This window comes from Camellia sinensis, chromosome 4, assembly GCF_055761805.1.
Source record: "Camellia sinensis isolate YWXY chromosome 4, ASM5576180v1, whole genome shotgun sequence".
NCBI classification, from domain to species: domain Eukaryota; kingdom Viridiplantae; phylum Streptophyta; class Magnoliopsida; order Ericales; family Theaceae; genus Camellia; species Camellia sinensis.
The window spans coordinates 185,741,402-185,763,620 of NC_138964.1; the positions used below are offsets into that span (position 1 = coordinate 185,741,402).

The 22,219-nt window shown below is 40.1% G+C and overlaps 1 protein-coding gene across 4 annotated transcripts in view; it reads right to left on the reverse strand.

Moving 5' to 3' along the window:
• Positions 1-22,219, reverse strand: part of LOC114266759 (DNA mismatch repair protein MLH3-like) — a 110,567-nt gene that overhangs the window by 17,847 nt on the left and 70,501 nt on the right. The window lies entirely within an intron of this gene.

The following is a 22,219-nucleotide window of genomic DNA, read 5'->3' on the forward strand; positions in this document are numbered from 1 at the left end:
ACTTAAAAAGTAAAAAAAAATTGAAAAAAATCTTTTAAAAATTCACTAAATACCAAAAATATAAAAATAAATACGAGAATTCAGTACATTTTTTATATTTTTATATATTTATTAATTTTTTTAAAAAAAATTCACAAATTTTTTACTTTTTTGATACATCTAAGTAAGGTGTATCTAAAAAAATAAAAAAAATATTTAAAATTTTAAAAATATTCACTAAAAACAAAAAAACACGAAAACCAAAAAATTCAATTTTTAAAAAACTTAATTCAAAAAACTCAAACCAAACACACTGATTGTTGTGATTTTTTATTTTTTTCACTTTTCTTTCCTGTTTTACTGAAGATGAAGAAGATGAAGGTGAAGAAAGAAGCAGCAGCAAAGAAGAAGAATAAGAATAAGAAGAGGAGACAAGAAAGAGAGATAATCAACACATCATCATCTTCAACAAACATCAATACAGAGAGAGAGAATCAACATCTTCATCAACATTATCATCATCATCAACAACAACATCTTCATCAACACATCATCATCATCAACAATAAGATCAAGATCCAGATTCAGATCTACTAGAAAGGGGAAAAAAGAAAAAGAAAAAGAAAAAGAAAAAAGAAAGTAGAGAAAATAGAGGAGGCGGTCGGCGATACCCATCGGCATTACCGTCGATCCCCATCGGCATTACCGTCGATCTTCCTTCTCTTCCTCCTCCGCCATCACCGCCATCGCCTCTTCTCTCTTCCTCTTCTCTTCTCTCTCTCTCTCGCCTCTTCCCTTCTCTTCTCTTCTCTTCCCTCTGTCTGTTTGTATTTGAAACCAGGAAAAAGAAAAGAAAAAAAAATAAAAATACAAAACGACGTCGTTTTGTATATTCAAGCCAATTTCAAGCCACCGTTTTCGAGCAACGAAGTATTATTCAGCAAGTACGTTACATACACTTCTGTTGCTGTTTTGTGATTGGCGAAAGCAAAATATGATTTTTATTACACTTTAGATTTCGTTTGACAACTTAATATTTTAATTTAAAAATTTAAAAGTCACTCAAAAAATTAAAAAATTAAAAAATCAACAATATATATCAAAAAGTTAATGATTCTTTTTTCTCTCTACAAAAATTCATTTCGAACATACTAATTTTATACCTCATATTTTAGCTAAAAAAATAAAAAAGTTACTAAAATAACCTATTCCCAAATGAGGCCTTATTATATTACCAAAATTAACCCTAAAGTAAGACTCTTCAAAACTCTTTTATCTCTTTACACTAATAGTTTTTTAAGGGAAAATAAGAGAACAGAGAAAGACGCAACAAAGGGAAAGAGAAAGATGCAAGGAAGATACTGAGTGGAGCCCACAACGAAGTGCCTGTTCGGTCACACAGTGCTAAACAATTTACATTCCTCAGGTGTTATGTTGCCGGAAAAAATAGATTTCTCCAACGTTTTGTTGCTATACATTTACAGAGCAATTTTTTTTTTCCAAAAAATGATTTTTAATTTGTGTCAGGCCTGTTCGCTAATACAATGCTAATAAATTTGAATTAATCCAATGTCATGTTACCAAACAAACTTTTTTTCCAAGCAATATGTTGCCGTTCGATTGGATGATAACAATAAATTAATTCGAGATCACTTGTGAAGTGTCTATTCGGTGATACGTTGCTATATAAATTAGATTACTCTAGTGTCATATTGTCAAATTATAATAGATTTGTTTAGCCACTTATCGCTATATGTTGAAATGTTTACTTTTTCCCTCAAGCATATAAAAAAAATCCATAAATCAAATACGCATCCATAAAATCATATATAAAAAGTATCTATAAAAATATTCATAAAAATATCAAGTGTACAAACATCCATAAAATCTGTCATTGTTTGCATCTATCAATCAAACATGTTATCACAATTCCTCTATATCGATGGTTTCGGTAGTTACTACATCAGGATCGACAAGCGTATGTAATTGATGAATACAAGTAGTATAAGTTTTCTCCCATCCACTAGCATGTGGGTGATGAAAACAAATCCAGTTGTTTGACATCTGATGTCTTTATAACAATGTCAAATCTAGTATTATTCCCAACGTCAGAAACCCATTTAATTAATACTTGACTACTACTAAAAATCTAAAAATAATAAATACATTTATATGTCAAATTATTAATAAAACTCAATACAAATTAAAAATAAGAAAAAAATCGTATTCATAAAAAAACTTAACAAATCTTGTCTGTAATAAATTTATGACTGGAGTCCACTAATAATACAATACTTACATTATTACAATGAGTATAAGCATAATCATAATCCTTTCAATCAAAAAAATAAATAATATAAAAAATAAAACTAGAAATACATGGTAATGAATAGCTGGACAAATTAAAAACATTCGGCCTTGGATTATCGAAAATGTGTCTTTTATTTGGCAATTGGTTACCAGACATATATTTTTTGTTCGGCAATGTAATGTTGGACTATTTTAATTTGTTTGATTTCGAAATACCGAACAAAAGTCGAAGAACAGTCCAGAAAAATGAAACAAAAACCTACCAAATAAATAATAATAAAAAAAACTCAATATTTCACTTTTTTCATGGTTCTTCGCCACAATTATTTCATTCATTGCTTTCTTGTATGATCAAAATACTATGATTCTCACTTTTTGAAAATAGATGTGTAAGAGAGAAAAAAAAAAAAAAAGAAAAGAAGAAGAAGAGTAGGCATTGAAGACTAAGAGGTGTAAAGAGATAATAAAATATATTTAATTTTAGTATTTTGTCCTTAAAGGTAATTTCACACATAGGTAAAATTGGAGAGGGGGGGAAATCTCATATGGAGGGTGTAAAGAGGTAAAGTAGTGATATAAGTAGAATCACTTGAAAAAAAATTGAAATGGAATGTGCAATTACGAAATTATCCTAAGGTTAGGTTTGTTTGACTATTTGAGAAAGATGATTGAATTAATAGTATGTGAAATTCACTTAAAGAGTGTTTTGTTGAGAACATGAGTGAGATGATTAACTATTCCCTTGTACTAATAACCCCCCATGTAGTACGACTAACAAAGCCATGGAAGCCTTGAGATTATAAATTGAGTGAGGGAAAAAATACTAAAACTTAAAAAAATATTAATTTTATATATTAATATTATATATAGTATTACTAATCTAGTGGTGTACAAATAAACATTTTTTATCCTATATCTCTAACCTAATACCACCATATTAATAATTTTCTCAGTTAATTCCACCATATTTTTAATCTCCTCCATCTAATAAAACCAAACCAACGTGACCTAAGTTGTTAAGGTTGCTTAAAATTTGTTAATTTTTCTTTTCCAAATTTTAATTACCCAAATAACAAAAAAAAAAAAAAATTAAGACTCCTAAAATGTTTCTCCGAATTTACCATGTAAGTCCCAAATTCTCTTATCATGGAAGCTGTTTGGTGTAACTTAAATCAGTTGCTTATAATTTATTTTAGGATAAATTACAGTAAATCTTATTAAATTATAGGGGTATTTGGTATAGCTGTTAAAACAAATTATAAATTATAACTTAACGGACTATAAAATTATAGCTTTTGTCATAAGTTATTGTTCTATTTGGTGAAGCTGCTTAATTATAAATTTAAATTGTTGAATAGTATTTGGTAAATAAGTTGTAAAATAATTTTTTGATGTGTAAATGCATTTTTACCCATTGTTAATTATAAATTGAATTAACATTTATTAGTTATAAATTGAATTAATTTTTATTTTTTGTTATTTACTCATATTACACATTTTCCATTTAAAAAAATAATAATCTATGGCCATTTTGGGTCTTTTATATTAAAAAAAAAAAAACTAAAGGTATAATTATAAATTAACATGTCCACGACAGAAACTGACAATCAAAAGTAGGGGGTGACCAGTTTCTTAGAGTTAGATTTTTTGAGTTAAAATAAGTAGCTAAATCAGAAATTATTTGAAATAAATTTATCCAAACAGTCCAAAATAATTTTTTTAAAGCTAAAATCTATAATTTGGCCAAAATAATCTATGCCAAACACCTCCTATGACTCATATTTATTTTCCTTCTTGAACTTCAAAACGCAGTTGCTAATTGTAGACACCCAATTTTTGACCGCCCTTGCGACTTGGACGTTAGCGCTTGCACACCCAATGATGAGTATATATGCTCGTTTAAGTGCTCGAAGTCCTCAGCGGAATATCACAATTTTGAGCCTTTAAACCCTACACACCTGTTGCCTTATTTTTGGACCAACACCATAGATTTTCAAACCTGCAACCTCTTGTGGCCTGCCGGCCACTGCTTCTGGTTGCCGGCCACAAGTGTGTTTTTGTAGATATTTTTCTGTCAACTGTGCCAGCAGTTGGCATAGATGTATGTACTTTCTTACACGTGTATGTATTGATATTTCTGAGGGAGTTGCATGATTTTCTATAAATAGGAGGCCTTCCCTTTCATTTTCAAGGTTGGAATTTTTAGAGCAAAAATTCTCTCTCTCTCTCTCTCTCTCTCTCTCTCTTACAATTTCTTAGCTTTTTGCAAGCTTTTGCCTATACACTCTTGATCAAACCTCTCCATCTTTAAGCTGAGGTACCTTTGAACCTTGTTTGAGCTCTCAAGGGTGTGTTTGCTTTGATTTGTTGCCTAGAATTGGTCTTCTCTTCAGGATGTATAAAGCCTTCCTTCTCTACTTGCTTTAATCACTCTTTTTCCTACTGTTTTTGGGCTGTATAAACTCTGTATTTTTGGGCTGAAACTTGGGTTTTAAGCCCAATAAGGGTTGAGGGGTGGTTCACCTTTCTTTACACCTTGCTCTCAAGGCCTTTACCCTTGTGTTTTTCATCTTTACACTATCTTTTTTTGAGCTTTTAAACACTAATTTTTAAAGTTATTTCAGTGGTTAAAATGTTGTTTTGAAGTCCAAAATTAGAGGGGTTAGCCACCCCTCCTTGTGTTTTGCTTACTAGCCTAGCATGATCTATGTTTTAGCTTATTATTCTAGTTAATTCCAGCATGTTTTAGGACTATTTAGTACTATTTTAGGACTGTTTTTAGTGATTCATTGCATTTGAGCCTTATATTGTATGCTTATAGTGTGATTATCCTCACAGGCTTGGTGGTTCAGGCTTTAGCCACCAACCTATTTGAGTTAATAGCATTTGTTTATGGTTTTCCATACTTGTTTCACCCCTAATCACTTTTGCAACCTCCCTCATTTCTTGGCTTTTGCTTTGCTTTGCTTTGAAAGTTAGTTTAAACTGGTTGCTTGTTTAAAGCATGAGATTGAGGTGTCATGCTTAATGGTTTAATCCCTTTGGAGGTTCATTACCAATGGTATGATGTTTCTTTTATGCCCAAAGCAACACTTGGTTTGAGCCCTCTTTCCATTAGAGGACTTAAACTCACTTTTGGACTTAATTGATTAAAGAATTGAAAGGTAACTAAAATGGAGTAATAAAATTGGTAAATAAAAAGGTGCAAGATAGTAATTTGGTTAGGGTTCAATCGGACGTTAATTGAACCCTTGAGTCTTGAGTCGTTTTATACTCATTTGTGATGAAAACGGTTCAAGATTCATTGTCAACTACTTCCCTTGATATTTTATGATAGGGAGGTGGTTTTGAGAGTCTTATTTTGTTGCATTCATTGAACTTACACACTTGGTTCATAAGCCATCATGCAATGAAATTGTATCTATTGGTGGTTTGTGAATCAAACTTACTATTCTTTTGAGCTATTTGATGATAACGAGGGGTGAGTTATGCAAACAAACCCTTGAGAATACCCTGTTCCTACTCTGTTTGCTCTCTGTTGCAGCAGGAAAGTCCAGTCATCAGTGGCTGGCAAGCCACTTGCTGGCCACCTTCTGTGGCCAGCAGGCCATCACTACTAGCATGCCGGCCACCAGTGCAAAATCTAGCAGTGTACTTTTGAAGAATAACATAGTTGGTTCTGAGGTGGAAATTAGTGCAAGTGTTCTACTGTGCAACAGAGGCATTTGACAGCAGAAACAGTGGCTTTTTTGAATGGAAAGTTCGTGCATGCATGAGGATTCCTCGTTTCCCGAGGCGGAGTAATTAGAATAACTAGCTTAGCACCCTTTTTACGTTGTTTTCATGTAAATAATTTGTTCATTTTGATTTGTTGTAATAGTTAGTTAGCTAGAATAGTTAATTAATTTGTTATAATAATTAATTAAGTAGTTTAGCTAAATTATTCATTTGGGTTTGTAATAACTACTTAATTAGTTTAGCTTCAATTAGTTAGCTAGTTAGTTCATTCGAACCCTCCTGTGTGAAGGCACAAATGTTGTAATAATGTGTATGTCTTCCAACCCTACGTCCTTCTCCCTTTTATTTAACTATTTACAATGGTTAGATTAGAGCATCATGCTTTGTTTAGCATAATCCATGTTTGCATCCACTTGTATTGCATGCATTGAGCTCGGCGCATCAGTCTAACTTGCATTGTCATTTAAATACTTCTTTGAATACGTGCTTAGACCGTATGCTATCAAATTGATTCATATGCTATATTAGTAAGCTGAGCCTAGTAATTGCATATCGCATGTGTTGCATTAGTCATGTTGCATTAGTTAGGATCATGCATATTTTCTAACTCTTTTGCTTGTTTTGGCTCACCTCGGAGTACTAGGTGAGTATTTTTGTACTTTAGCATATCGCATGAGTGTGATTGTTGCCATGTCTATCATGCTTGCCATGAGGCTAATTGCTTAAGTGATAAACTGTTTGAATACCTGTGGATAAAGGCTAATTGCTTGAATTAGAATAATTTCAGTAAATGTTCATACGCGATCACTTTTTCAAGTGGTACATATTTCAAAACAAACATGAAATCAAGTGTTTCAATTTTTGCAAATTAGTCTATACTTATATGTGTGCGTATCACATAGTAATGCTAGCTTAATAATCGGAACAAGAGCTTATAATATAAATAAGATTCACATCATGATTAGTAGAGGCTGATCTTTTGATCAGGCAAGCCGGGGTGCTCAATTCATGACCTTCTCCTCTCGTACCTAAGTTCTCGAGTCGAGACAATCTTGGTGATGACGGACACGTGGCCTTTGGCACAAGTTATGAGTTTCCTAACTTTCTTAAAAATATTTAGGTGGCGACTCTGTATCTGGCAAAACAGTCAATTTTTGGCAATTTGATTCAAAATCGATTTTCTAAAAGATTTGTCGGATTTGGACTCTTTGGTATTTATCTATTTCACATTGCACTTGTGAGATCAGATTCAGAACCGCGGGAGTCCGATACTATAGGGCTTATTCATCTTCCGAAAGGGGGCACGAAAAGTCGAGTTACAGTTTCTGACAGCTCTGCTGGGGAAATTAGAGAACTTGACTAGAAATTCATGATGTGAAATTTTATCTACACTTATATGTTTCTTTGCATTGCATTTGCATTGGTGCGCTTAAGTCACTTTGCTTGCCATCTGCTATTCTTGAACGGTTTACTGGAGGCTTGCTTAAAAGCTTGCCAAAAGGCTGACTAGTCATGGGCTCTGCCATGATAGGAACACAACCCTTGGATCTGGATTACCGCTGTACCGTTTGATTCTCCTTTCACTTCTCGGTGTTAGGTGTGAGAGGTATATTAGGTAGTCTTGCTGAGGTACTCTTTGACCATTCAACCTAGTTACATATCGAAAAGTCATAGAGACTGTTCCAAACTAGGACAGGATACTTACCCGAATATAGAATTGTGTGAAGATGCTTTGTTTGAATAGTGAACCCTAGTTCTTGACGAAACTAGGATAGGGTAACCCTATCCTCTCATAGGGGTGTTTTGGTTCTCACTTAACTGGTATGTGCTTTACAGTGAAATTGTACAGAAATGTGCACATCAGTTGCGAGTTTGGTATCTGTTTTTGGGGCAGAATTCAGTGTTGAGTGCAGTTCTACAACTTTGATTACATCTGTGTTTGTAACATCATTAGCTAAGGTGCTGTGCAATTTCTGATTACTATTTTTTTTTGCTTTATTTCTTTTTACTAGGTAGTTTAACACCATAGCTTTAAAAAGTTAGGATATCCCCTGAGTACTCTGGACCCGAGTCAGAAGGCTTTGCAAAGCTGGAGATCTTGTTCGAGGACAACCGGTGTTTACTTCACTCCCATTGGTTACAAGACAAAGGAAAGTCATGCAGAGTTCACCGGTCCAGTTTTTACAACAGTCACCCCTCAATTCACCTGTATCCAGTCAGGTTCAAGGACAATCTTTTACCTCTAGTCCAATATAAGATTACTCGCCTATTCCGATGACACAGTATCCCCCAGTCAGTATGGAGGAATTGATACATCATCTTCAGCAAACAGTTGAAACCCTACATCAAGATGTTGCCTGTTAGGCTGAGGTCATAGCCCGTCAGGCTGAGGTAATAAACAGGTTACAACAATAACAACCATAGCCGGTAGCGGCCTCTGCATCCCATGCACCTCCCACGAGTATCCCTGCACCCGGAGCCACTGCCCATACTGCTAATGTCCAAGAAAATCAGGGCAATCCAGCAGAGCCGATCCCAGCACAAGCCTCCAAAGCACCTGTGTATCAAACTGAGGCTCAATTTGAGTTTGAGGTGGACCCGACTATGCTTAAGGTTAATAAACTGGAGAAACTATTCAAGAGAGCACAGGGTGTTAACTTCATTCTCGATATAGAAGATAAGTATACCGACTTTGCAGTGACATTGCTAGATCGGTTCAAAATGTCGCACATCAACCGGTTCGACGGCTCCAAAGATCCCATGGTTCATCTACGGTTGTTTTCAGACATCTTGTAGCCGATGAGCCTGACTAGATTACAAAAGCTGTCACTATTTGGCCGTACCATGTCTGGTATAGTGATTATTTGGTATGCGAAGTTGGAGGATTTTGTTAAGCAAAATTGGGAGGAGATGGCCGAGGCCTTCATCGCACAATATTCGTACAATACACAAATCGAGGTCACAATTCGTGATCTCGAGGCAACGCGCCAAGAGTCGAAGGAGGACTTTTCGGAATCTGTGACGAGGTAGAGAGCTAAGGCCTTAATGATGACCACAAGGCCTTCTGAGAAGGATTAGATAAGGATGGTAGTCCATAATTGTAGACTCGCCTTTTTCCGCGCCCCGCCTTTCGGAAAGGTTTGAAATGAAAGGCCTCACAGTTCGGACTCCCGCGGTTCTGAATCTAGTCTCACAAGTGTAATGTGAAACTGATAAATAGTCCGAATCTAGCAAATCTTTTTGGAAAATCGATTTTAAATCAAATAATGCCAAAATTAGACTGCTTTGCCAGATACAGAGTCGCCATTTAAATATTTTATTTTTGAAAAATTTAAGAAACCTTGACTCGTGTCGAAGGCCATGTGTCCTTTATCACCAAAGTTGCCTCGGCTTGGGAACTTGGGTATGAGGGGGGAAGGTCATGAATTAAGCACCCCCGCTCGCCCGATCAAAGATCGACCTCTACTAATCATGATATGAGTTTTATAAACATTATGTGTTCTTATTTTGATTATTAAACTAGCTTTACTATGTGATGCGCACAAGCAAGTATAGACTAGTTTGCAAGACTTGAAACAATTCAACTCATGTTTGTTTGTGAAAAGGATTTGAATTTGCCACCTCAAGTGGGCTTAAAGATTGTTGATTTGCCACTCAACAAAGTGGGCTTAAAACATACATTCGTTGAATCGTTCCAATCCAAACAACAAGCCTTCATCCACAGGCATTCATGCAGTTTAGCATTTAAGCACATAGCCTCATAACAAGCGTGTTAATCATGGCAACATGGCAATCACACTTATACAAGTATGTTAAAACGTAAAACTCACCGAGTACTCTAAGCCAAAACAGAAACTAGTTAGAAAGATTGTCACGACGCAAACCCACCCCTATAGGTTTAGCATCATAACCGACCAGTAATCCTTGGATTACTGAAGGCCTCTGAACTGATTAACAGAATTAAGGGGCTAGCGAAAGCAAATACATAAATATAGTTGTCCAATGAGCTGTGCAGACTCATATAAAATAGAATCCACAACTGCCCCATAGGTTCTATTATCTCGCCATCCTGAGGCGATGGAACCTATATCTTTTTTTCTATTTAGCACATCGGCTAAGCTCACTTTGTCTTTTATTACCGAGGTCATCATACGTGGGCTTAATACGACCAAGACTTAGTCTGTTTTGTCAATGCCTTAGAACCAAAACCCCAAATTTTTTCAAGTTCTTTGGCCGAGATCATACCCATAACCGAGATCTTGCTCTATTAAATCAAGAACTCCAAGAGTTCAACACGTGTATGAGCTGTCACGCACAGAATTTCAACCGTTTCTGCCACGCGTCCTTCCCCTACTGAGCCGTTCTCGACACGCGCCATCAAGTCGCATCGCTCTTGCGTGCGCCGTCTGACAAGCACGTCATCCTAAGCATAGTAATTGCGTTTTTGCCGCCATTTCATGTGTTTGATCAAAACTACATCTCTCTCTCTCTGTCTTTTCACTTTTTCACCATCATTTTTCTGCAAACACTCTCTTTCTACTCTCAAATCCTCCATTGTTTCAAACTCTCAAGGTCTGCAACCACTCCGTTCACCTCCTCCGACGAGACTTTTGCTGCCCTTCTCTGATCGCTGTTATCATCTGACTCCAGCGTATCTCACTCCGGCTTCTTGTTCTTTAGTGAGTTACTTTTTCCCCCTTCTTAAGTTTTTCATACTTCTGTTGCCTCTGCTTACTTGCCATGACGAACACATTCATGTTCTTCAGTCTCTGTCTGTGATTTAAACTTCATCATTCGCATGTTTATTCGATCTACTTTTGATCTATGACCTTTATGTACACATTGTTCATACACTTGCTTATTTTGCCACTGTTCCTGACCTAGTTCACCTGTACAAACTGTACTCAGTGTTCTTTGAGTTCTTACTCATTTTCTTAAGTCTGAATCATGTTCTTGTTTTTGTTTCTATTTTCTGTGTGTTTTCCAGATTCTTGCCTTCAATTTTTGTTTCCATAGACTTAGGTTTTGGGATTTACCTTTAGAACTTCCAGATTTTAGGAAGAATTGAAACAAATTTCCTTCAGATCCTCAAAAACCCTTGCCCCAGCATCCGTTTTGAGTTTAAGCCGAGGTCCTTAAAACCCCAAAAAACACTTTCTTCTAAAATCAACACCCTTCCTATTTAGCCGACATTATGGGTATGTTCAGGTGGAGAGTAAATACCCCAACCAAGTTAGAATACTTTAGGTAGGAGTTTTCCATCCCTGTCGACGTTCATCTTAGGTTGGCTGGGAAGGACGACTCCATCATGCCCAAAATAGATTCCATGCCTTTCCCAGTGGTAGCCTTTCTAGAGTGTGGACTTAGGCTCCCACTTGACATCCTTTTCTGAGAAGTTCTACACTACTACAAACTGAACCCAATGTAGCTTGCCATTAACTCTTACCGAGTTATCAATGGCATAATTGCCTTAGCCAAAAGAGAGAACGCTAGGGTTACCCTTGCCGACATCCAATACTGCTACACCATGTGTGGCCTTAAGTTAGAGAAAGGTTACATCTACTACCTTAAGCCGAGGTCGACAGAATACAAATTCGTTGCCGACCTCCCAGACTCAAACAAGGGTGCTTGAGACGATTACTTCATTGTCTCGGGCAACTGGGAGTTTCAACCAGTTGATGACCTTCACCTCTATCCTCTAAGCCGAACAGTTTTCAGAGAGGGAGACGGTAAAAGCCAAGTGTCACTTTTTCTAGCTTTTAAGTCTTTCTTATTTTGATATTCTTGCATGTGTTGACGTCCGTTCGTTTTGTCTCTGCAATTCTTCCTCAGCCCCCGAAGGACTTCCGAAAAAACTTCTACCCCAACAAGGATTTCAAGAAGCTACTGGACTTGCCTATTAACAAGCGCAAGGCTCCTTTACTTTTGAATTTTATCCCAACTTACAGATCTGTACTTCCCGACGTCCCAAGGAAAAGCAAGAGCAAGTCTCCTCGATCAGCTACAACTCCACAAGCTGAATCGTTAAGGCCTGACCAAGGATAAACTTCTGATCTAGCAGAGCAACCATCAACCTCCGCTCCACAACTAATCCCACATTCGCAACGCAAATTTCAACGTAAAACTGTAGCCGCTGCCAAGATGGGTCGTAAGAAGGCTATAGCAGATGACCTTCTAGCCAACATCCCCACCACTATTACGGCACAACCATCACCATCCCAATCTCAACCAAAGCCCAAAAGGCTGAAGAAAGCACAACCCAAGGAAACGGTAACTTAGATTGACTCTGAGGACACCTTGCCGATCTCCTAAATTGCTGAGGTGGAAAAAAGTGCCTTAGTGGCTAAAAAGAGGCCCGCCGAGGCCGCACCCTCTGAGTCAACCAGGTCAAAGAGACTGAGGTTCGAGTCGGCAACAACCTCGGGCTCTCTGAAGTCTAATGCCCCCTGGGCTCCCCCAATCACCATCGAGGACAAGCCGGTCAGAGCTTACGACAGTGCCGACGACATTGAAGTCGGCGTTGCCCTCTCTACCGCCTTGCTCCTTCCCAATGATCTCAATCGCAATGCCGAGATGAGTGAGTATGAAAATTTTGCTTTGATGCTGTAGCGCTCCGTACAGGTAAGCCCCCATCACTTGGTACTCTCCACTTCTGTCTTTTTATACTTAGAGAATTTTTACTAACATTTGTTTTTTCCATTTCTTCTAGGCGATCCAATATAGCCACTCCTTTGCAATGCAAGCCTTTGCTATCAAGAAGGAGTTGGCCAACAAGACCAGGGAGGCTGTTGGCTTGCAGAAGACCATCAACAAGGCCGAGGCAAAGATGAAAACCTTGACAGATCAGGCCGAGGCAGCCAAGAAGGCTCAGGATGAAGCCAAGGAAAAGGCTGATGCTGCAGAGGCCATTGCCAAGGTCCTCGCGGCTGAAAAGAAAGAGGCCGAAGCAAAGATGATCGAGGCCCAAAAAGAGCTTCAAGATGCCTTGGCCATAAAAGAGGCCAAGATCAAGGCGGTAGATGAGAAGGCATACGCCGAGAGGGTGGCTGACGTCAAAAAAGACTACAAGAAGCAAGTAAAACAGGCATGCAACGAGGGTTTCACCCTTGGTTGGATGGCTGCTTTGAAAGAACTGGTTGTCCCTGAGGACTCCCCTCTTAAAGACAAAAGCCGACTCGTTCCGCCATTCCCCCCTACTCCAAGCCAATTCAAGGCTGAGTCCGAGGAGGAAGCTGAGGCCGAGAAGACGGAAGAGGCTCCAGGGGCCAAGTCCTCAACTTTGAATGAGCAAGTTGACTTAACTCAGGATGAGGAAGATAAAGTCTCAAAGGGTGCCTCATCCCATAAGACAACCTCCGAGGTGCCTATCACCGAGAAGAGCATCGATCTGACTCTTCAAGAGATCGACGCTAAGCTCGAGGCTGAGAAGGCTGCCGAGAAGTCTTCCCAACTGTCTTCTGGAACCGAGACCCAGCCTACCGAGTAGTCTTGTTATAATCTTTTTCGTTGTTTTTTGTACCTTGTACTTTTTTCCTTACTTTTGAAACAATTGTTATCTTTAATTTGGTCAACGTGCCTCCTTTGTAACCCGAACAAGTAATCTCTTTGTCAGGCCGAAGTGCCTTTTTTCTTCTTTTAATGCAAGTACAGCTTCCTCTTTCTTTTACTAAGTGTTTGAATGCTTGTCTATCTTGTATGCTTCCATGCTTAGAATATTTTGCATGTTTCTTCAAAGTACACCTTAACTGTGTAATTTTTCCGGGGTAAAATACCTCGGATATACTTACTAGTAGTTTTATCTCGGCCTTGAACTAACAGTTGAAAATATTTTTGATATTATTTTCGCAGGTGTTATTTACTATTTGCCGACTCACTCTTACTTACCAAGGCTTCTGTCTTCCACTATTTTTCAAATCTTGGTAATATGGTAATCTCGGCAATATTTTACAGATACTTCTTTAGAAATAACTTTGGATTAACTTCAACTTGTAAATTCTTCTCAAAATTTCAACAAATGTTAAACCAGTTTTAGCATGTAAACTCCAACTTCCAAGCATTATTCTCAACTCTCTGCCCCCTAATATGAACTTAAGTTCCACTTGGGTTCTCATTAAGCATGTGGCATTGATCTTGTCATCGAGATCAGATTCAAACAGAGGCTAGCCGAGGTCATTAACCTCGGTCTCCCTATTAATCTAACTGATATAGGTTAATTCAACTTTTGGCATCCCCTAAATAATCCATCTTTTTATCTTTTTATCTTTTTTCCATCACATCACCTCTCTACTTTTTTGCACATCTTTTCGTAAAAAGACAAAAAGTGCACTTATTTAGATCATCCCAAACAACCCCATGCAAGTAAAAACTCTGCCATATAATAAGTCTAAGTTATTCGTCATTTTCAAATAGAAACATCGCCAACTTAGTTCAACTCTATTATATGCAAGTAGAAACTCTGCCATATAATAAATCTAAGTTATTCGTCATGTTTCAATCAGAAATGTGGGGACATGATTTTTGAATAAACAACACGTGGCCGAGGTGGTACTGGAGTGCCAACCGAGGTGCCACGTGTCTTGGACATGACGCCAAGATAATGTTGGCTAGGCCGAGATTATCTGCGAAGATACCGGAATTCGAGATAAGCGAATAAGGGACAAGAGTCCTAGAATGAGAGAGGACTTCAGTTTGGGTAAAGATAAGACTCTTAGAGAGTTTATCCCAATCTAACTGGGAGTCCTGGATTAGCATTGAGCCAGAGACCATTGAAGCTAGGCTTCTATTGGGATTAGGTCAGTGTTGGCTATAAAAGAGAGGCACCCTCGTGGGTCTAAGGTACGCTTTTTGTATTTTGAATAGTGAGTTAAGCACTTTTGCTATCTTTGAGAGATAACTGACTTGATCGTCGGAGTGCCCCTGGGTGGACGAACCACCGCTGGAGTCTTTTCTTTTTGTTTACAGGTCATTCGGGCTTAATCTATTCTTCCAGTGTTTTCCAGCTAAGTACCTGTTTGGCAGTGTGGTCGGAAATTGACACACACAATTTGGCGCCGTTTGTGGGAACGAAAGAAGAATAGATGGCTAACGACGGACATAAAGAAAAGGTTAGGGACGACATCCCTACTGGGAGTGGTAAACATATTGACCTTGACGTCGAAGAAGATAATTGCAACGAAGAAACTCGGGATCCGAATCCCGGAGAGAAAGACGTCGGCAAGGAAGGTGACGTACCAAAGAAATCAGACCGCAGCGGGTATTATAACGAGAACGACCTCTAAGTATAGAAAGATAGATGCCTGCGTAGGGACGAAGAGATAAAGGGAATGATAGACAAATTAGCAGACCTGCAAGCGGTCGTCAATTTCATGATGCAGAACAACGTCATGCAGCCACTGTTCCCATTACAAGACACACCGATTCCAGCGGCCAAGAACAATACCCAGAAGGGAGGGCAGAAAACAGTCCCAATAGCCACCCAGCACGCCAGGACCAAGGAACACTCACACCGGCCTTCAAGGGAGGTCAGGTGAGGAGATTCAATGAAAGGAGATTCACGGAGGACACATCATACCAAAGAAGCTGACCCCAAAGAACATCGGCATGTTCAAGTGAAAAAACTTTGTTTTAACGCAACTAACGGAGAGAGATCCAAGAGGACTCACAATGACACAGGAAGCAGCACGTCGAAAAGGCTAAAATTTGGAGATAGTTGAGCTCCAGAACGGACTAAGGAGGATCTGAGGGATTACCTCCAGAGGAAGTAACAAAATGCCAAGGTAACCTCCCCGGTTAAGCCGAGAACGCCCGTTCTCGGTAGAGTTGGACAAATTCGAGGCCCCGAAAAGGTTCAGTATGCCAAGGTTCTAGATATACAATGGTAAGTCAGACCTCAACTTTCACGTCGGCCTGTACCTAAACTCGATGGCACTATACACTGGGAACGAGCCGTTGCTTTGCAAGGTGTTCCCCTCGTCTTTCGAGGAAATAGCATCGGACTGGTTTCACAAGTTGCCGAAAGGAACTGTGAAAACTTGGGAAGGCCTGGCCGAGATGTTTGTGGCCAGGTTTGTGACAAACAAGCTACATCCATTAAGGGTGGACTCCCTAATGGCTCTAAGAATTAGTGAGGATGAAAGCCTAAGGGCCTATGCCAAGAGGTACTATACAGTATTCAACAGGATACCAGGATACAACCAAGAGGTGGTGGTCGTGTCTTTTAAGAACGACATAAAATATGATTGTTTGCTTAGAAAATCATTAGCAAAGACACTGTCAAAAAGTATGGAGGAACTGATGGCCAAAATTAAGAAGTATGCGAGGGCCGAGGAAGACACGCCGGGGACAAAGGCGTCGAAACAAGAGAAGGGAAACGGCTCGCCGAAACGAGGCCGAGGTAATGGCGGGTACAACTAGCAAGAGACAGTATTAATGGCTGCGCAGACAGGATTAATGGCTGCGCAGGCAGTCACAACTGTATTCCGAATCCCAATTTACAAGGTCTTGGAGAAAATCCGAAATCAGCCTTATTACAGAGCACTAGTAAGGGCCCTTGGTGAATTTATGAAAAGAAGCCTTGGCAAGCACTGCGCTTACCACAACGAAGATGGGCATCTGACTCAAGGATGCAGAGCCCGGAAGGAACATCTAGAAGACCTGGTAAGGCAATATCATTTAAGGGACCTTGTAGCCGAGGTCATGACAAGGGAAAGCAAGCAAGACTACTGCAGGCACCGGCAGCACCGCCTCTTCCAACACCCCAACCGCAGGCTGGCGGATCTCGGGTGATCAATGTGATTGACTCGAAGGTCAATGAGTATGAAATATGTGGGGAGACTCAGAAGGTAAAAAACTTGCAACATGTGTACCGGGTCAGGTAGAAAAGACCTAGGGCAAACAAGTGCCAGGGACCAGTGGTGTCCTTTACTGAGGAAGACCTGGAGATGGTGCAACATCTACACAACGATGCCTTGGTAATATCCCTCCAGATTGGAGAATGCTAGGTAAAGCGAATTCTAATCGATCAGGGTAGCTCTTGTGACATCTTTAGACACCCCATTTTTGACCGCCCTTAAGACTTGGGCGTTACTGATGGTTTACTTGGTGGAGAAAGGTGTGCAGGGCAAAAGTTCAGTTTCTTCGGCAATGAGAGAGCCAAATCTCAACTTCACACCCCATTTTGGACCAAAGCTATTTTGGATGGTTTTTAGACTTTAAAACCCTCTCTTTCAAAACATTTTTGAAATAAAATTCCTACAATGCTCTGAGACTCACATTTTGTCAAATAATGCGCTTTTCGATAAACTGAGCAAGGACAAAGTGGAAATTAATGAAAGAGAGATGAAGTATTTGAAAAATATTTCAAAACACCTTACTTAGGGGTTTGAAGTTGAAGAAAAGAGGAGAAGAGGGGAGAAAACAAGTTGGAGAAGAAGTTCGGCAAGGATCCGGGTAGAAGAGAGTCGAACGACCCTCGCTGAATCAGGCTTATTCATCTGCATACTTGGATTTTAGCTATGAGGCCACCACCGTTGGAAAGCTTACTTCCGGGGCTTCATTTTACACTCAAGAATCTCCTAAAGCCAAGTCTGGGTGGGGGAGATATGGTTAGTTGAAGTTGGGCATCGTCCCGGTTGGATTGAATCTGCGCGGCTTCACCAAAAAGGGCATAACGTTTTTCACAGGAGGAATTTTAATGCCAGGTTTGCGGCATTGGAAAGCTAACTTCCGGGGCTTCAATTTGGACACCCACTGGCCATTTTTTGACCTTGGCAGCATCTATTGGCAATCTATTTAGCCGACCGGCAATTTATTGTGTTGACCGGCCATTCATTTTGGCCGACGACCTCCTTTTTTGGCCGGTTTGACCTTTTTGCACCTTCCAGGCATGGTGCATGCCAGTTGTGCCAGCTGGGATGCACAAACCCGTCCCCCCATACACATAGGTGGTTGTTTTAAGCCATTGACCCTTTTTTTTTGCACCCTTTGCTCAAGGCTTCTTGAGGAAGCCTTGGCCCCTTATCTTGGCTTCCTCAAGAAGCTTACCAGCTATCCTAGCTTTTGTGAGAAGCCTTGGCCCTCTTGCCCCCCCTTGACCCTTTTGTGTAGCTTCTTTGAGAAGCTTTATGCCATTTCCTTGCTCTATAAAAGAAACCCATCCTCCTCCATTGTTTTGGTTCAGCAAAATCAGACCTAATACATAGATACAACATATATATCACCCTCTCTCTCTATATCTCCCTCTCTCTCTACATTTGGGTGTGTTAGAGTGTTCAAAGACCCTTGTTCTTGGCCTATTGCACCACACCTCATAGCCATACACCACTACCATTGGACTGAGGTTCTTGGGAGGGTTTATTGAGCTCCAAAAGCTGGTTTTTGGCCCCTGAAGCTGCTGGTCTCGAATTTGGTCTTCAAGGGTAAGTTTCTTCCCCTTTTTAGCACTTTCTTGTACCTCATTTTAGCCTGTCTTGCTTGCTGATTTGAGTTTGGTTTATAACATAAAAAAGTTTTATTTTTTTGTGTTTAAGATACTTCATTAAGACCACTTTGGTGTTTGGGGTTGTTTGACCCCTCTTAGGCCTTGTTTGGCCTCATTTTTGTGCATTTTTAGTGAGCTCCGGGACCACCTTGTTTGGACCTCCTCACCACTGAAATCTTGAGGGATTTCAGTGGTGAGGATGGTGGTTTAAGGTCCTAAGAAGGAGAGGGCCATCCCCTCTCCTTGTTGTCTTGTTTGATGCCCTTTTTGGCCTTACAAAGGGGCCTATATTTGCACACTTCTTAAGCTTGGTTCAGGCATTTTTCAGTGGGTTTTAGGACCCCCATAAGCCATTTCCAGAGTTGTTTTGGTCATATTGAGTGTCCCTCTTGCATGTGTATAACAACCCCTTGCATGGCCTTCCAAAGGAGCACCTCATTCTAACATGTGTTGGCTCTATTTCAGTAGGTATTTGGTGTTTATTTAGCATGTTTTACCTCTGTCCCATGTCGGTTTGTTGACCCTTGGCATGCATCATACACTTGCTTTGTATTCCTCTATTTCGCCTAGAAATGCATCTTGCCTTTGGACCACCATGCTTGCATATTTTGGCTTAGCTTTGTGAAGTTTTTGGTCATGTTTTAACATGCTTAAGGTCTGTCTTAGGTCTTTGGATTCATGTTTTCCATGCTTTGTATAGCTTCTTTGCATTCTAGCTTACTAGCCTTAGGTGTGTAGGTCACTAGTATGCTTTGCTTGGCTTGTTTTCATGATTTGGCATCATTGGAGACCACATTTCAGTCCATGTTCCATGCTTGCATACTTGCATTTTCCATCCCTTTCATGCTTTGAAGAGTTGATGGCTTATGCTCCATGTTTAAGGCCTTGTGCATGCATGCTTGTGTGTGTTTTCATGCCTTTGTTGCATCATTTTGGCCACTATTTGGGACCTAGTAGAGAGCTGTCCAAGTTAGTGTAAGACCATCCTTTGCATGTTGATGCATGCTCACCTTGTGTGTTGTGGCATACTTGTGTGTTGTTGCATGCTTAGGTTGCTTAATATGATGCATGCCTTGCACACTTGCATGCTTAGATCACATCTTGTATGCTTGTCACTCCCATTATTATTCCATATCTTGCATGCTTGCTCATTTAGGTTGTGCGCCTAACATGCATTGTGCATTACTTGCTTGCATGCCTATGTTGCATACTTAGTTAACATGCCTAGGTCGCATTGCATGAGCATACATGCCTTGCCTCTTGAATTGAGTATGATAGAGGTTGGATTTCACTTGTTTGTTTGATGTGCATCTCATTTGAAATCAAAGTGCATACTTGGTTTCTTGGGCCATCACGCATTGAAATGCGCGATTGGCGGTCCGAGAATCGAGGACCATGTCCCTTTGAGTCATACACATGATGAGGGATAGGATTAATGCATACATTGCTTGAATTGCATTGCCATGCTCTGCCTTGCCCTCTGTTGCTGTCAATTGTAGATTCTGCAGGAACTTTCTGCCAACCGGCAGTGTTTAGTGCCGACCGGCAATCCTTCCTGGGCCGATAGCTTCATGAACAGCCGATGATTACACACCACAGCCGGTGATAATTCTATTCAGCCGGTGGTGTCTCCCGATGTCCAGGGAAGCAATCCTGAGACTTTGGCAGTCTCTAGAGGAGTATAGCAGGGAAAACAGAGGCAGCTTGTGTATGGCAGTGTACTTCCGAGCAGGACCGAGCATGCATTGCATTGGGCTCTCTTCCCGAGGCGGTTTATCTGTTTTCCCTAGATTAGTTAATCTGCTTAGCTAATTAGTGGCCTGTAATATTTAATTAGCTTGTAGGTTAATTATCTGTAATATTTATTCGGTCCCTCCGAGCAAGGGCAAATTTGTAATAAGTGTGGGTGAGTGTGTGCATGTCTTCCAACCCCCGTTTCTTTCTCCCTTTTAGTTACCTGCTTTCGATGGTTAGTGTTAGGGCATATTTAATTTAGCATACCTTATGCTATGCATGCGTGCATCCATACATTTGTCTTGCATGTATCGGGCTCGGCGCATCATACTAACTGCATTGTACTTCAATTCCAAGTCGAATACATGTTAGTTGTATCATCATCATATGCCATCCTAGAATAGCTGAGCCTGTCTAGATTGCATCTTTGCATGTGTTGCACTAGCCATTTTTAACATGAACTAGGATCATGCATGTGATTACTAACTAGTTTTTGTTTTGGCATGGAGTACGATGTAAGTATTTATGCTTTAGCATCCTTGCATGCATGTGAGTGTTGCCATGATAGCATGATTACCATGAGGCTAGTTGTTTATGTGATATAACTGCTTGAATGCCTGTGGGTGAAGGTTGGATTGTCTGAGTTGGGATGACTCATTGAAATCCGTGTTTTAGCCTACTTGCGAGTAGCAAATTCCAAAACATTTTTCCAAAACAATCAGATATGCAATGCTTATTCCCAAATTAGGCAATCTAGTCTATACATGTTTGTTGTGCACATAACATAGTAATTCTAGGCTAATAACCGGAATAAGAACACATAACGTTTTCAAAAACGGATATCATGGTTAGTAGAGGCCGATCTTCGGATCGGGCGAGAGGGGGTGCTCATAGCTGACCTTCCCCAATCGTACCCAAGTTCCCGAGCCGAGGCAACTTTGGTGATGACGGACACGTGGCCTTTGGCACCGAGTCAGGGTTTTCTAAATTCCCCCAAAATAAAATTTTTAGGTGGCGACTCTGTATCTGGCAAAGCAGCCCATGTTTGGCACTTCTTTTCAAAAATCTATTTCTCAAAACGATTTGCTGGATTTGGACTCTTTGGTTCAGATTAAGAACCGCGACAAACAAAATTGAGTCCGAACTGTAGTGAGGCCCACGGGCGCATCTACAACATCATGTATGTCAGATGTTACAAGGAGCTTGACCTCCACCAAGATGATTTGGAACAATTCAATGGTCCAATGGTCGGGTTTAATGGAACGCTGACATGGCCCCTGGAAGCAGTTAGTTTGGAGGTGCAGGCTGGCACCAAGAAGGTAAAAACTGAGTTCAGAGTAATTGACACTCCCTCCCCTTACAATGCTATCCTAGGAAGACCATGACTGTATGCAATGGGGGCTGTTCCCTCAACATTGCACCAGTTATTGCGATTCCCAACAGAGCATGGAATTGAGGAGGTCAGAGGGGATCAAGTACAGACAAAGAATTGCTCCATGGCAGCAATGAAATCCACCTACAATATACGAGAAGCAGAATCAGCAGAGATTGACGATGAGGACATGGAAGTCCTGGAGGACGTCGGCAAAGAGCAAGCCGAGAAGAGTGAGGAAGACCTGAAGAAAGTCCTTGTCCAACAAGGGGATGAGGAGCGCTACTTCCTTCTCGGCTCGGGCTTGGCCGAGGAAGAGAAAAAAGAGCTAGAGGCATTCTTGAGAGAAAACCTTGAGGTGTTTGCCTGGACGCCGTACGGGATGCCTGGCATTGACCCCGAGGTCACTTGCCATAGACTGAATGTGGACAGGTCGGCTAAACCTGTCATCCAACGAGCAAGAAGGCCGACATTGATGCATGTCGAGGTGGTAGAAGAGGAAATAGATAAACTTCTGGAGGCCAGGGCCATTCGAGAGGTAAATTACCCGACATGGTTATCAAACACAGTGGTTGTGAAGAAAAAGAATAGCAAGTGGAGGGTCTGTG